We start from the raw sequence: 17,877 nt of genomic DNA, 5'->3' as shown, positions 1-17,877 counted from the left end.
AGCTGCATCATTTGATGGAATTCTATAATTTGACCACTGAAGAGGAGGATGAAGATCCAAGGAACATTAATATTCTAGAGGCATAAGGACATCTCGAAGTCGAGGGCCCACAAAAAAACAATCCAGACATCACTGCGTCATTGAAGACAAAGCAAGTAAGTATTGGCACTAAAGCAGAACCAAAGTTTGTGAAGGTCAGGGATTATTTGGACGATGCTACTGTGGATAAAGTTGTTGAGTTACTCCATGAATACCAAGATCTATACCCTACCAAGTTCTCCAATTTGAAGGGCAGATTTGGAGATTTGGGTGTTATGAAGATCACTCTAAGATGGAAGCAGGCATTATAGAACCGGTTGAAGAATATGATTGGGCAAGCCCGATGGTGATCCAGGAGAAGAAACAAAAGGATGAAATAAGAATTTGCGTAGATCTACGGAAGCTTAACGATGCATGTGTTCACGACCCATTCTCAACATTGTTTATAGATGAAGTGCTAGATAGTTTTGGAGGGTAGGATGCCTAATCATTTGTTGATGGGTTCTCTGGGTATCATTAGATTAAGATCGCGCCAGAGGATATGAGAAAAATGACATTCACGATGGAATGGGGATGTTTTCAATACAATATTAGCTTCCACGTCATTTACCTTAGCTTCCATGCCTTTATTTAAACCATACATCTAGCTTCCACTCCATCCATCTTAGCTTCCATGCCTTTCTTTAAACCATCCATCTTAGCTTCTGTTACGTTTTGTGAGTGTGAAATTTGTTGCACTTGGTCTGGTAATTTTGATATATCATGTTGCATTTATTCCTCTTCTTCATGAGTCATGCTAGAGATTTCAAGTTTCTTACTAGGTGTTTCCATTTTTATTCTTCAAGGCATAAATTAATGATAATTATGCTTCACTACGCCCTTCAAGTTCCTTCAAACTAATTTCTCAATCCAAACTTATGCAAAATTTTAAAAAAGCTACACACCTTTTTTCACTTTGTAGGCACTTGATATTGAATATGATGTATCTCTGAAATTTCAGATCTCCAAGATTTGAAATTGAGAACTATAGTACCCCTCTGATTCCTCTTTCCAACGCCACTAGTCTAATCGAAATTGGATTCTCCAAGAAATAGTTATGCCCAACCTATCAAGATGAACTAATTATACATTTTTTTAGTAGAGTGAACTTGTACGAAGTTCCACGTGTCATTGTTTCAACCTTAGGACCTTAAAACTATGCACAACAAGCTAAAATTAGTCGTCTTTGTGTAACTTCTCACGAAATTTCCATCTGATACTTAGAAAGAAAGTTATGGTGATTTTCGCAAGGTCACCTATTTGGGATGTAATTTGGGAGCTTACAAATGCCCTAACTTCCTTAGATCATATCTCCACCAATCTAGCGATATAAGGTCTAAAATTTGGACTCGAGGATCATCGAGATTTCAGCTCAAATGGGTTTTTTTTGGCTCAAAAATGTTGCAAAAAACCAAATATAGCACAAATTCCACGATGACTTGTTTGGAGCAGCGAAACCCTAGAATCCAAAGCTTTAATACCAAATGTTATGAATCAACTCACAAAAAGATAGAAAATATAGATCAACGACTTCAAAATCAGCCTCTTCTAAGGGGAAACCTCCTTTACATTACACAAATGAACAATTCTTGAATGATACAAATGACTAAACCTCCTTTCTATATATAGGAGTCTAAGGGGTCTCAATATAATCAAATGCGACATAACAATAATAATATAAGGGCACAACAATAACAACAGTGGGCTTCAATGGGGCACACTAATAGAAATATGGGGACAATTAGGGCACAATAATAACAATAAGGGCTACAATGACAGTAGTAATGGGGGAATCACTAGTATTATATGTACCTAACACCTTGTATATAAATAAATATAAATAAGTACTTAAAAACCTCTTTATGATTTCAAGAAAGGTTGTCACATCTTCATCATGGAAAAGCTTTAGTCATCAACTTGACGAACATTATTGATATCATTATTGTTTCTGTCGTGACATGTATTATTTATGAGAGGGTCTTCATCTACGCAGAAAATCACGAGGAATTTGAGAGTTTCTAGAGTATCCTTCTAGACACGAATATGAAGAAGTCGTGAGTGCAAAGAAAATTAGCAAATCCCAAGTACAATGAGCCTAGTTAATCTAAATATGAATTGTAATTGTTATATTAATTGATTTTTAGTTTTGTATTTATATAGTTATTTTCATTTTTGTTTAAGTCGATATTCATTTGTATTAAGTATATATTCTATTTTATTTGACATGTGTTAACTCCACATTGAGCACCGACGTAATTACACATCACCCTCATACTAGGTTGTAGAATACATCTCTTGACACAATAATGAGTCATCCATTTATTAACATATATATTAATCTCATGACTTTTTAAACTTAAATATTTTTAATTCCAAAATTTGTATGAACAATTTTAATTTTTTTAAATAAATACTTGTATCTTCCATATTCACACTAAAAAATTTCAAAGTTTAAACAAAATTCTAAACATAAAATGACTCTATAAATATAAAAAAATAAACCACAATGTCCCTTAGCCTTCGTGAGATATAATGCATTTAAAAAATAATTCATGCATTTAATTAATGGATTTTTTCACTTATATTTAAAATTAACGTAAGGCGTAAATGATTTCATATAAATTTTTCCCACAATGTTTCACCATGTTATATTAATTGCATTAATTACAGTTAGACAAGCTAGCTTAGCCTTCATTATTGAAGTTGGGAATTCCCTTATTTTGTTAACTTATAAGAGAATTCTCTAAGATTATATATAAATAATAACTCATTCCCTCAAATTAAAAGAGGATGCTATATTGAAATTACTCTTCATTTTAATATTGTCAAATAATGAGTAGATGGAGAGTACATGGCTACGATATTATGATAAAGGCAGCTTGTTCCAACCTAAAATTGTGACAAATTAAATATAATTTTACAATATTATGAAACATGACTAGACAAACACATTATGAACATAAAACATAATAAATTTAATCTACTTTTATAATCTTACATATAAAAATTAGTCAAAAATTCCCAGAAAAGGAATAAATGTCGCATATTTGACATCAACAATCATCATAAGGAAAGGGAAGAATTCTTAAACATGAGACATGAATGCACTTGATTATACTTCTTTTTTTCCTTTCCAATTTCTATAAAATAATAATTTTCCTTCAAATAGTTCCTCTAAATTGCCCAATTCATGTTCATTTTTAACTTCTCTTTCATGTGAGAGTTTACAAAAAAAAATCAACATAATAGATGTTAGTGCATAAGTCAAACTTCTCAAGGATGAGGGCACAGTGAGGAGTGCTAGGGTTTCTTTGTTCGTTTTCATGACATACCGTCCCACTTTCACTACGTGTCAGATTGTTTCCGATGTTCATGGAGTGAATTTCCTCCATCGCAATCTCTTCTTCAAGCATGTTCGTTTTTGGTCTTTGTTGAGAGTATTTTCTAAACATCCAAATCCATGTTCTAATGTATATTACTAAACAACGTATATTAGGGTCTAACGACATTGCTCTTCTTCAGTTAAGCTTGGCTTGGCCAGTGTGGGTGTGAAGATCTATGTTCTTTCCTTTTCTTTAGTTGGGGTAGGAATGGATTCGAAGGACTTTGGGTTGGAGTAGTATGACACCAAAAGAGTCACATATTTCTCTGTTAAGGCGTATTTGGCTATATATGTAGATAGAGAGTTTCGTTTTATATGATGACTTTAGCTCATCATGCAGACCCAAATGCACTATGTGGGGCTTGCCCTTCATATATTCATGGAGGAAATCCCAAAAACAATCACCCAACGATGAAGATATGCAAGATTTTTTGTTGGATATGATAAGAAAATTAATTATTCCAATAGATCTAGGAGAGTTTTCATGATTCTCCTTCCAATCTTTGAAGTTGTGGGATATATCCAAAAATCCAAAGGAAATTGATAGTCATAAATTAGATATCATAGATAGAGAAATCAACAATTATAAGGGTTCAGGCTGAGGATCGGGTGATTTTTAGAATTATGTATTAATTCAGTCTTGCTTCATTGGACTTTTGTAAATATCCCCAACCCTTTAGTGAGCATGCCATATTTATAGATTGTTAGGTCGCTATAATACTAGTGATTACCCCATTACTATTATAGTTGTATCCCTTATTAATATTGTTGTGCCCCTATTTGTCCCCATATTGTTATTACTATGCCGCATAGAATCCCCCTATTGTTATTTTTGTGGCTTTATATTATTATTGTTAGGTCGGCTAGGTTATATTGTGACTCCTTAGACTCCTTTGTGTAAAGGAATCATTCATTTGTGTAATGTAAAGGAGGTTGCCCCCTCGAAGATGCTGAATTCTAAGGCATTGATCTATATTTTCTATCTTTTTGTGAGCTGGTTTCATAACATTTGGTATCAGAGCTTTGGATTCTAGGGTTTTGCTGCTGCAAATAGCTCATCGTGGCATTCTCGCTATAATTTTTTTCTGCGACTTTTCAGAAGAAAAAAAAAACCATTTGAGACGAAATCGCACTGAACCTCGGGTCCAAATTTCAGAGCTTTTAGCGCTATATTTGTGGAGATATGATCTGAGGAAGTTGGTCTTTTTGCAGACTCCTGAATAACATTCCAAACAGGTGACCTGGGGAAAATTGTCATAACTTTCTCTCTGAGCATGAGATTGAAATTTCGTAAGAAGGTACAGAAAGAGGACGACCGTAATTTCTTGTATATATTTTTCAGAGCCAAATGTTGAAACAGGGAAATGTGGCACGTCATGCAACTTTGCTCTACTGAACTAGTCTATAATCAGGTCACTGTGGGAGATTTCGCATAACTCTTCCTTGGAGAATTGAATTTGGATCAGACTCGTGGCATTCGAAAGAGGACACAGAGGGCTACTACAGATCACAATTTTAGAATTGGATGATCCAAAACTACAGAGATACATCAGAGGCAATATTGAGCTCCTACAAAGTGAAAAAAGGTGTGTATATTTTTTTAAATTTTTGCTTAAGCTTGGTTTGAAAAATTATTTTGAAGGAATTAAAAGGGCATAGTAGAGCACTATTATCGGTAACTAATTCCCCGAGAAAAAAAAATGCAAACACCTAGTAAGAAACCTGAATGCTCTAGCATGACTCATGAAGAAGAGCAAAAAACGCTATGTGATATATCAAAATTACAAGACCAAGTGCAACGAATGTCACTCTCACAAAAGCTAACAGAAGCTAAGATAAATGGCGTGGAATCTAAGATAAAGGGCATGGAAGCTAAGATGAATAGCATGGAAGCTAAGATAGACGATTTGAATATAGATTTGAAGACAAATTTGACGAGAGGCATGGCAGATTTGAAGATAGATTTGACAAATTTTCTACAAGAAATACTTACTAATGGTGAAAGGGTAGTAAAGGAAACTCATGATGGGAACAAAAGAAATGTTAATCATGATTTCATAGACTCTAATGTTGGATCGAAGACCCACCATATTCTAGAAATTGTTATGAGGATGTTTGAAGGCAAGGATCCCACAACATGGACATTACAGATGGAGCAATTTTTTTATCTCAATAATGTGCAAAACACACAAGAGGTACGTATTGCAACTTTATATTTGGAACCAAATCAGTTTGTATGGTATCAATGGCTTTGTTCTTGTAAACAAATTATCACTTAGGAAATTTTTACGAAAGAATTGACAACACATTATGAGGATACAAAAAGCAACACTTTTTTTAGCCAATTGATAAGTCTCAAACAAAAGGGTTCAATAATGGAGCACATTGAGGAGTTTCAAAAATTGAACATAAGGGTAAAAAATATTCCAGAGGAGCATAGGATTGATATGTTCATAGGGACTTTAAAGGATAATATCCAACATGATGTTCGCCTTTGGGAACCTGATTCATTAGAGAAGGCATTTAGGTTAGCAAGAAAAATGGAAAGCAAAATTATGGCAACTAGGAAGCATACCACTCACAACTATAAAGATGGAAGTGTTGTTGCCCCTACTCTTCCACAAACCATAAGGTTGACACCAAAAAAATTGGAAGAAAAAGAGAAAAAGGGCTTTGTTACAGTTGTGATAGAAAATACACTAAAGGTCATAAGTGTGCTGAGAAGAAATTATTCTACATAGATTGTGAAGAGGAAGAAGAAAAGGAGCAAGAAAGGTCAAAAGAAGAGGATATACTCCGGGAACAAAGCCTAGATAAAAAAGAAATGAATCTGACCATATCTTGTAATGCATTGGCTAGAATTGCCACTCCTCAAACCATCAAGATAGAAGGGAAAATCAAGAAGAAAAAGGTAATAGTGTTGATTGATTCAGGAAATACCCAAATTTTATTCATTGTAAGGTAGCAAAAGAATTGAATTGCTTCCTATATCTAGCACCAAAGTGTCAAGTGATGGTTGCAAATGGAGGAACAATAAATTTCTCTGGAAAGTGCCATAATATCAAGCTATCCATGGGAGAATATGTATTGACTAGCCCAATGCTTTCCATTCTAATGGGAGGTGTTGATGTTGTACTAGAAGTCCAATGGCTACAATCCTTGGGTACAATAGCTTTTAATTTTCAAGAACTTTTCATGAATTTTTTTGCGTATGGAAAGGAAGTTGAATTAAGGGGTATTGCAAGGAAACCGGGAAATATAATCAGCTCTAACGGTATGACCAAGCTTCTAAAAAAGGAACAAATGGGTGTAATTGCACAATTATGTTCGCTAGATGTTTCCACATTGGAATCATCTATTTCTCCAGATCTCCAAAAAGTCTTGGACAATCATTCCAAGGTATTCGAGACTCCCAAAGGTCTCCCACCTATTCATGATCATGATCATGCTATTCATCTGATTCCAGGAAGTGTTCCTCCAAACACAAGCCATACAGATATCCCTATGCCCAAAAGAGTGAAATTGAACGTATGGTTGCAGAAATGCTAGAGGCCGGTATAATTCAACCTCGTCAAAGTTCTTTTTCTGCTCCAGTAGTGTTGGTGCACAAGAAGGATGGATTATGGTGCATGTGTCCAGATTATAGGGAGCTCAACAAGCTCACTATTAAAGATAAGTTTCCCATTCCTGTCACTGATGAATTACTGGATGAATTGCATGGATCAATTTACTTCACCAAGTTGGATCTTCGTTCAAGATATCATCAAATAAGAATGAAGACTAAAGACATTCTGAAAACAGCATTTAGAACTCATGAGGGTCATTATGAATTTTTGGTCATGCCCTTTGGCCTTACCAATGCACCTTCTACATTTCAAGGTTTGATGAATTCCATTTTCAAACCTTCCTTAGAAAATTTGTGTTAGTATTTTTTGATGATATACTAATCTACAGCAAGTCTTGGAAGGATCATGTTGAACATGTTGACAGGGTGCTACAACTATTGGAGGAGAAACAATTATATGCAAAAATATCCAAATGTTTCTTTGGAGCACAAGAGGTGGAATATCTGGGTCATATTGTATCTCATGAAGGAGTTAAGGTAGACCCTAGCAAAATTAAAGCCATTAAGGAATGGAAAAGACCCACATCCATAAAGCATCTGCGAGGATTTCTCAGGTTGACAAGGTATTATCGCAAGTTTGTTAAGAATTATGGGAGAATAGCAGCACCTCTAACAACATTATTAAAGAAAGATGCATTTTCATGGACTATAGAAGCAACAAAGGCCTTCTAACATCTTAAAGAGGAAATGTGCCAAGCATCGGTCTTGGCTACAACGGACTTCACAAAAACCTTTATTGTGGAATGTGATGCTTCAAGAAATGGAATTGGTGCTATTTTAATGCAATATGAAAGACCCATTTCTTTTGAAAGTCATCCAATCAAGGGAAAGTTTTTACACAAAGCTATTTATGAGAAGGAAATGTTGTCAATGCTACATGCGCTTAAGAAATGGTGACCCTACCTAATGGGAAGACACTTTAGGTGAAAACGGATCATGATAGCCTTAAATACTTTTTAGAACAAAGATTATCCTCTGAAGAGAAACAAAAGTGGGTCACAAAGATGTTGGGTTATGACTTTGAAATCATCTACAAAAAAGGAAAGAAAAATGTGGTGGCAGATGCACTCCCAAGAAAGGATGAGGATGTGGAAGCATTGTTGTGTGCCATTTCTATTATCCAACCAGATTGGATAAACGAAGCAAGGGAGGAATGGAAGAATGATGAAGAAGTGTGGGCACTTATTCGAAAGTTACAACAAGATTCCAGTACATCTGATACATTTAGCTAGCAAACTGATTCGTTATGGTACAAAGATCCTTTATACCTCTGTAAGAATTCCCAACTCAAACAAAAGATTCTTATGGAATTCCACACTTCTCCCTTAGGAGGGCACTCAGGATTTTTAAAAACTTACCACAGGGTTAAGAAGGAATTTTTTTGGGATGGCCTTAAATTAGATATTCAAAAGTTTGTGGCAGAATGTTTGGTTTGCCAACAAAATAAAGTTGAAACAATTATGACCCCGGGTCTATTACAACCTTTATCCATTCCAAGCCAATGTTGGGAGGAGGTTTCAATGGATTTTATCACAGCTTTACCCAAGTCTGAGGGAAAGAGTGTCATCATGGTGGTAGTTGACAGACTTACCAAGTATGCACAATTTTGTGCATTATCACATCCATTTAAAGCCAGTACAGTTTCTACTACATTTATGGAAACAATTCAAAAGCTACATGGAAACCAAAAGATTATTGTAAGTGACAGAGATACCATTTTCACTGGAAATTTTTGGACAAAATTATTTTCTTGTCTTGGTACTCAGTTAGCTCATAGCTCATCTTATCATGCTCAATATGATGTGAAAACTGAGATAGTAAACAAATGTTTAGAAGGATATCTTCATTGCTTTGTATCTGATAAACAGACACAATGGGTCAAATGGTTGCCTCTGGCTGAATGGTTGTATAACACTTCCTTCCATACAACAACAAAAATGACCCCATTTATGGCACTTTATGGATATCAGCCACCATTCATCACATCATATTTACGAGAAAATTCTAAGGTTCAAGTAGTGGAACATCACATCAAACATCAACAACAAGTCCTCCAACTCTTAAAGGATAACCTCGCGTTGGCACACAATAGAATGAAACAACAGGTAGATCAACATCGCAGTGAAAGAAGTTTTGATGTAGGTGACTCGGTATTCCTATGACTACAACCATATAAACAAATGTCCCTCAAGCAAGCTAAGAAGGATAATAAATTATCACCAAAGTATTATGGTCCATACAAGGTGTTGCAAAATATTGGTACTATGGCATACAAATTGGAGCTTCCTACAACTTCTCGAGTGCACCCAGTTTTCCATGTTTCATGTTTAAAGAAGGTTATAGGTGACAAGCTCCCAGTTCAAACAATATTGCCAGAACTTGATGAGGAAGGAAAAATTATATTGGAACCGGAAGCAGTCACAGAAACAAGAACTCGACAACTACGAAATCGATCAATTTCGGAGTATCTCATCAAGTGGAAGAACTTATCCACTGAAGATTCGACATGGGAGGATGAGAATTTTATACAGAAGCATCCGGAACTACTCAAGTGTTGAGGACAACACTTTTTGAAGGAGAGGGGCATGTTAGGTCCCTATAATACTAGTGATTACCCCATTACTATTGTAGTTGTATCCCTTATTAATATTGTTGTGCCCCTATTTGTCCCCATATTGTTATTACTATGCCCCATAGAATCCTTCTATTGTTATTTTTGTGGCTTTATATTATTATTTTTAGGTCGGCTAGGTTATAGTGTGACTCCTTAGAATCCTATATATAGAAAGGAGGTTTTTTCATTTGAATCATTAAGGAATCATTTATTTGTGTAATGTAAAGGAGGTTTCCCCCTCGAAGAGGCTGAATTCTAAGGCGTTGATCTATCTTTTCTATCTTTTTGTGAGCTGGTTTTATAACATAGATTTTAGAACTTACCTTAACACAAATTTTGTGATAACTTATTCTATTTTTCTTTTTCAAACCAAAAATTATAAAGTTCAATTTTTTTATTTATTTTTTACATTTTATCTTTAATGAATTTTTCTCCAAACCTTCGTAGATTCATGGAGGTAATCCCAAAAACAATCACCCAACGATGAAGATATGCAAGTTTTTTTGTGGATGTGATAGGAAAAGTAGTTTTTTCAATAGATCTAGGATAGCTTTCATGATTCTCCTTCCAATATTTGAAGTTGTGGGATATATCTAAAAATCCAAAGGGAATTGATAGTTCTAAATCAGATATTGGAGAGAGAGAAATCAACGATTATAAGGGTTCAAGTTGGGGATCAGGTTCTTTTTAGAATTATGTATTAATTTGGTCTTCCTTCATTGGACTTTTGTAAATATCCACAACCCTTTAGTGAGCATGCCATTTTTATATATTTTAGAACTTACCTTAACACAAATTTTGTGATAAACTTATTTGAATTTTCCTTTTCAAAGCAAAAAGTATAAAGTTCAATTTTTATTTTTATTTTTTTTACATTTCACCTTTAATGACCCATCTCCAAACTCTCTCTCTCTCTCTCTCTCTCTCTCTCTCTCTCTCTATATATATATATATATATATATATATATATATATATATATATATTACTTTTATTATAATTCCTTAATTATATTTTTAATATTAAACTTTATAAATTATTAATCTTTCATTCTCTTTGAAATTATTTAAGAGTAGCACATCCATATAAATTAAATGGTTGGTAAGTCCCAATTGGCATCAATGCACATCATAACACTTACTATAAGATACATCTTACATTACTAAAATTTAAAAAAGGTGAAAAAAACTAATTAAATTATTAATTCATATGAACTAACTAAGTTCATATGACATTTATTTTAATTGATCAATTTAATTAAAAGTACAAATTATGCAGATAAATTTCAATCTTTGATTTGTGTATACTACTATGAATATTATGTAGGGGTTAAATCTCTACTATCCACCTAATAATTATTGATAATTAAATACAAATTTTAGAAGCCTTATTTCAAATAAACAGATCTATCAACATAATTAAATTGTTATTTAGTTTTTATTCTAATTATTAAAAACAAAACAAAGGGAAAAATGATCAATTATTAATTATTATTTTATAAATGATTTTTTTTTTAATATAATAATCTCCCATATTAATATTTTATTATTTTTTAATTTCATTTTTTAAACATAAACCAATTATCAAATATTATTTTATATTTTATTAAAATAATATTATTTATTTAAGTATATATTATTTATTTAATTTAATTTTTTAGACATAAACTAAATTTATATTTTATCAAAAAATAATAATAATTATAGGTCAAATTTTAAACATTAAACCATAATATAAAAGTAAAAAATAATAAAATTTATTAAAAGAAATGTGTCATGCCAATATAAAACATAGTTAAGAAAGAAGTCCAATGCGGATATAAGACACTTAAATTAATGCATAATCTAGAAGTAAAGGAAAGATGAAACCAACAACGTTTAGGTTCATTATTAAATTATTAAAAGAAAAGTCCAATGCACACTCTTGTGTTAACATCATGGTCAATTGAAACTCTAACGATTAAGCCATTCACAATAACCCGTGGTCAATGAGCGATCTCCCAATACTTGCATTATATGGAGCTTGAGATCTAGAGTTGTAACTGCTCTAAACTCTAATGATTAAGCCATTCACAATAACTCATGGTCTGTGAGAGATCTCCCAATACTTGCATTGTATCGTATGGAGCTTGAAATCTAGGGTTGTAACTGCTTTGTATGGTTGGCGATGCTCCTAGGTGATCAGTTCTTAGGGAACAACAATTTTTGCTTCCTCTAAAAATAATGAAAGGAAGGCTATAGACAACTTGTTCCTTTTCAATCAACCAAGGACTAGTGGATGCTCTGAGTTGCATTATCTACCATCATGCCATATCTGCCATTCAAATTTACATTAACTATTGTTTGAATATTCCTCAACAACCCTATTCTAATTAATATTTAAATCAATATTTGTTTGAATATACCCTACAACCCAATTCTAATAGCTTGTAAAACAAAAAATAGTTTAGCTTCTCACCTGTAAAGAGTTACCGATATTAGAACAATGATCCTTCCTTTGTCTGGATGTGGAGGCCACCCACATCATCTTGGTAGAGAATGATAAGGCAACCTGGATTTGTATGAACTTTGAATAAAATCCCCGCAGCATTTTGGTTACAATACCAATTTGTGTGTAGAAACTTGTCAAAGGGCATCAATCCGTAGTGCTTACCCATGTCCACACTCAAACTATTCATAATGTGTTTCAACATTCTATGTGACAAATCCATCATCTTGGACATGTATTTATGGATTGTCTTTCTACAAGACATGATAGAAACTATGAAATACTTGTTCTGGATATGGGGGAGTTCATAAATAGGGATTTTTATTTTTCATAACCATATTTAGAAAAAACATAAACATATCGAGATTTCTAGCCAAAACTTGGAAGATGATGTGGATTGACTCTATGGTTTATAATATGGAAGAAGCCTAATTTTCTGGAAGCATCTCTCAGTTTCTCAAAGCTCCATTTCATCCTTGATTCTTCCATATCACTGCATAGAGTTTCACGCCTCAGCTTTGAACAAAGGATACTCGCAAGAATTAAAAAATGGAGTAGTCTAACAAGGCGAAGGGATTGCCCAGTTTCCGTCCCCGCCCAGAAAAATGTCCGGCTCCGGCCATCAACAATTCCTCCGTCCTCCGCCACCTTTTGCCAACTCCGCCACCCTCTACCACCATTCCACATTAAATGGTGATATGATCTCGTCTCACAGAATTTTTGGATTCCAACAGATTCTTGCCACTCTGAGTTAATGCTCATTTCAATTCGAATTTTCTCCAAACCACAGGCTCTGCAGCTCCCCTCACCAATTCGACTCGGTGCAGAATTTCCATACCCGTGCTCTACAACTCACTAGCTCACCAATTGAATCTGAGGGAAAACTCCATCCCGCGCTCTACATCTCACCACCCAAGCTACATACAGGCAGCAAACCAATCTCCCCATCACCAGGTGACAGACAGAGGTAGGTTCATTCATCTGGTTCATTTTTGAATGCTCTTCAGCCTTTCATTTCCAAAATAAAATCAAATACCATGAAATGTTAATGAACTCTTCTCACCTTCCCACCGCTCCTATTTCTTCATTGTATTTTCTCAAAATTCTTGCACCCTCGACTGTGCTCACCTCGCAATTCCCAGACAGTGAAATAGCTGCCTTTCACCTCGCGATTCCCAGGCAGTGAAATAGTTGCCTTTCACAGGCTGGGCGGACACTAGAATGAGGTATACCGAAACAAACATCATGTATATGAAGCGCTTGGTCACCATGGCAATGCTTTTGGAAATGCGTAGCAAATTAAAGAAGTGGGGAAAATTGTGCTTTTAGGGAACCCTAATTTACGACATAGTAGATTTCACTGGATGAAATTTGTTTTCATCCTTCGCATACTCCAAGGATTCAATTTGATGGGGGACTGAAAGCAGACAGCTACAACCGCTCAGGGCGATCATTCAATTCCCAGGCAGTGAAATAACTGCCTTTCGCATCCAATCCAAACTAAAATCAAATATTTTCTCAAAATTCCTGCACCCTTGGCTGTGCTCACCTTTTGGGAAACCTAGTTTAAAAACATTAAAACATTAACATTATGCAATAGAATTCTCTGTTGTATTTGGTTTAAAAACATTAACATTCTAAATTCTCAAAACAAAGTACATTATAGTGTCCCAAAATTTATTGAAATTCACTAAAAGGGGAAACTATATATGGAATTTGATGGACAAATTGTTTGTTACTGCATGATTTGCTAGTTAAATATAGCCAAAAATCATCAACATTTTTGTTAAAATGATGAAAATGGTCACTAAATTGTTACAAAAACCTTCAAGTTTAACCAATATTTCAGATTTGAAATTCCTACTGGTTTGATTTGTGCTTGAGTTTAGTTCTGATAATAAGAATTTAAATTTTAAATTTTAAATAAGAATTTACATTTGAAATACAATAGGTGGACAATTCCAAGATGTAGCTGAATGCATAAAAGATTATATTCTCATGCAAGATAGTCTTTCTACTTAAGGGAACTCTTCTCCTATTGTACAATCAACTAGAGCTCATCGAGAAAACAATCTTCATTTCTCAAGAGCAAGTTTTTTTGTATCCTTGGCTCACCTAGGTCTGTTCAGCTCTTCTCATCTCCATCTACCTTTGGCCCAAATCCTATTTCCAGATTAACTGAGAACAAAATATCTCCATTGCATTGGTTGGTATGTCTGCTAGGCACAATTCATGTTTTTGGGTTGTTTTCTCATTCGGAACCAATGCTCCGAGTCAACATCTCAGCTACTTTGACGAGACAAGGAAATATGTTATGACCCACAATTGATTTTTCTCTCATTTTCCTGATATGGAATAAGTTTCCTGTGCATGCTTGTCTTCTCATCCAATCGTTGATTGTATGTACATCAACAATTTAATATTTCACTCATTTACATGGGTTGTATCTTACATATTGCCCAAATATTGATTTTTCTCTCATTTTCCCGATATGGAATAAGTTTCATGTGCATGCCTGTCTTCTCATCCAATCGTTGATTGTATGTACATCAACAATTTAATATTTCACTCATTTACAGGGGTTGGTTCAATGGCTGGATTCAATTTTCTCTTCTCATCCACCTTAGGGAAAACCTCTTGTCTCAACATTTTCCATTTTACCAAAGCAAATATAAGGCCCAGAATGAAAAGTGTGCTTCCTATTGTGATCCCAACAATCACCCCAGTGCCTCTCATCTCACAGTAGGAGAAAGAGGGTAAAGAAAAGTCATTGGAACAGTTTCATTATGGTCCTCATCATCATTTTCTTGAACACTACACTTAGAGACATCATGAGACATGTGCCATCCCTCTCTGGAAACAACTTCCACCATTGAATGTGGTCCTCAAACTCCTTAATTCCAAAAACTAAAGGGGTAAAGAAATGGTATCATTCATTCTCCTGATAAGATTATCAGGTTGCAAGGGACTTTAGGCCTAAAAAAAAGAAGCTCTCCAACACTTTCATCAGATGCTACATTCTAGGGTAAAGCCTAATGATATCACATGCATTGGTGTTATTTCTACTTGCACTCATGTAGGTCTTGTGGAAGAAGGGCATCAATACTTTGAATCTATGACTCAAGGTCATTGTATCATCCCCAAAAAAGACCACTATGCCTACATGATTGACCTTCTTGGTCGTTCTGGGTGCTAGGTAAGGTCGAGAAACGAGGCCATGAAGTTTTTGTATTGTGGGGACCTCCAAGTAGGGTATGTCACCTATGTCAGTCTCTTGCAAGGATGCGTTGACACAAAAGCCTTGGAAGAGGGTAAGTGGATCCATACCCATATGATAAAATCTGGGTTAGAGCCAAATGTATTTATAGAAAACAATCTCATCAACATGTATGCTAAATGTGGAAGTGTCAATGATGTGCACCAAGTGTTTGACAAAATGTATGAGCGAAATGTTATTTCATGGAATACCATGGTTATAGGATATGTTAAACAGGGTGCAATTGAGTTTTCTTGCCAAATGTTTGACAAAATGCCTGAGCTGGACTTGGTTTCTTGGAATTCAATCATTGTAGGATATGCAAACACTGGGGACGGGGAGAAGGCACTTGGTTATTTTGTCTAAAGGCTGATGGCAGGGATGAGGCCGAATCGGATCAGTTTCACTAGTGTTCTTGGTGTTTGTGTTGGTATTGAAGATTTCATTGCCTTTTATTTGTTCTAGAACATCTCTTTTGCCACGGGTAGTGGAATGTGAGCATAATGATTGCTTGCTATAAATTTCACATATACTATGGCAGCACCAAGAATCTTTGAGGACAAACTACTAGTAGAGTTGTGATGTAAACATACATTGTAGAAAGCCCTTTCATTCAAGTCTAGTCCTGCTTAGCAAATGGTCACCCTCAAAAAACATGGCGAACATTCATTGGATTTCATACGTTCATGTTGACAAAGGAATCTTTCCTTTTAGGAACGCCATGTTCAAAGTGAATGAGGCAAGAAGCAACATCTTAAAGGAAAGGCTTGCATCCCAAATAGCCTGCATCCTTTTGTGCTATTTATTTTTGTCATTATTGAGTGATTGATATTTTAGACCTCAAAAAAGAATAAAAGAGGTTTTATATTTATATATATATTGGATAACTTGCTAAGATTGAAAGTTCAGTTCTGATGTCCTTGCATATTGTTTGACCAGATCAATTCAAAATGGGCAAGCGAAGCAAATGGAAATATATCATGGATCTTGAGGTGCAAGACCTCAAAGGAAAAATGACGTTCTCTAGTAAAGACTTGGTTTGGATGGAAATAAATAGAAAAAAACAATAGTATTGATCGAGTTACCGTAATCCCATTACGACGAGATGCTAACTTTATCAAAGGAGAGGAAGAAAATCCTATTGCTCCATGTAAATTCATATGAAAAACAACAAAAGAACCAAAAGAAAGAGCTACCGATGCATTGCAAAATGAGATGTGAGTATTTAAAATATGTATTTTTTAGATCTTTTGAAACCATGGTTATCTTTCTTTGTATGTACTAACAATTTAAATTTTTGGTATAGTTATCATTGTTCATTTGGCCCAAAGGACAAAAGAGGAAATCTTCCAGCTAAACAAAGGACCTCATTTGTGCAGAAGAGGGGTTGCCAATGCAACTTTATTGTGAAAGTTATGCATGAAATTCTTGATAGAGAAATATTAACTTTCAATATGTATGAACATGAAGATGGGGAAGGTTGGGCTTGTCATGGTCAATGTGACACTTCAGGTGAGACGAGGACCTTGCATAGGCCAAAGCTTTCAAGGGACGTTGTTGCATATGTAGAGAGTTGTTTCTTTTTGGGAGTGTCTATTGATGTAGTGTATAGAACCCACATTAAGAGACATGTTGACATCGATGTGGTGGATCAAGATAGAAATTTCTTCTTTTGCAGGAAAGGTATTGTAAACATCTAGAATAGGTTGGCGAAGGGAAATTATCAACTTCACAAAAAGGATGAAATGAGTGTAAGCCTTTGGTATCAAAAGCATCGGGAAGATTTTTTCTTTTACCAAAATCCCAATGGTGTGGAGGTCCATTTTATAATAAGGATTCAAACAAAGTGGATGTTGGAGAAAATGGTCAAGCGATTGCATAATAGCTTAATAGCAATGGATTCAAATTTAACACAAATAAGTACGGGGTAAGTCAGATGCCAATGATTGATTGAATATATTTATTTAAGTTGTATACATTCAGAATGATTAATAACTTGTATTTGACTCTATGTAATATTGAAAATGAGAGTATCAGGTGTATACACTCATGGCATTTGATGAACAACAAAGCAGGGTGCCTGTTGCATGGGTCGTGGCATCATAAAACACATTAGATGATATTGCAATATGGCTAGAGAATCTCATGCGCAAGTGTTTCCAAACCCATCTTGATTGGAAATTCAATGCTTTCATGGTTTATGATGCACTGGCTGAAATCAGTGCCTTGAGGTAACTATAACATTGTCATGATATAGCCAAACTTGCATTTTTTCTAAAAATACCACACTAAAATGCATTGAATATGGCAGGAGGATCATAGGTTGTGATATGATCTTATGAATTTGGCATGTACAGAGGGCTTGGTTAAAAAATGTCAATCGGTTGGCCACTAATTCCATAAAAGCCAATGAGATGTTCAGTGAGTTAGGTTTCAT

Source organism: Pinus tabuliformis, chromosome 6 (genome assembly GCF_031772625.1).
Source record: "Pinus tabuliformis cultivar Carrire ecotype Pingquan chromosome 6, CPIR1, whole genome shotgun sequence".
NCBI classification, from domain to species: domain Eukaryota; kingdom Viridiplantae; phylum Streptophyta; class Pinopsida; order Pinales; family Pinaceae; genus Pinus; species Pinus tabuliformis.
Note: the sequence above shows the minus strand (reverse complement) of the source record.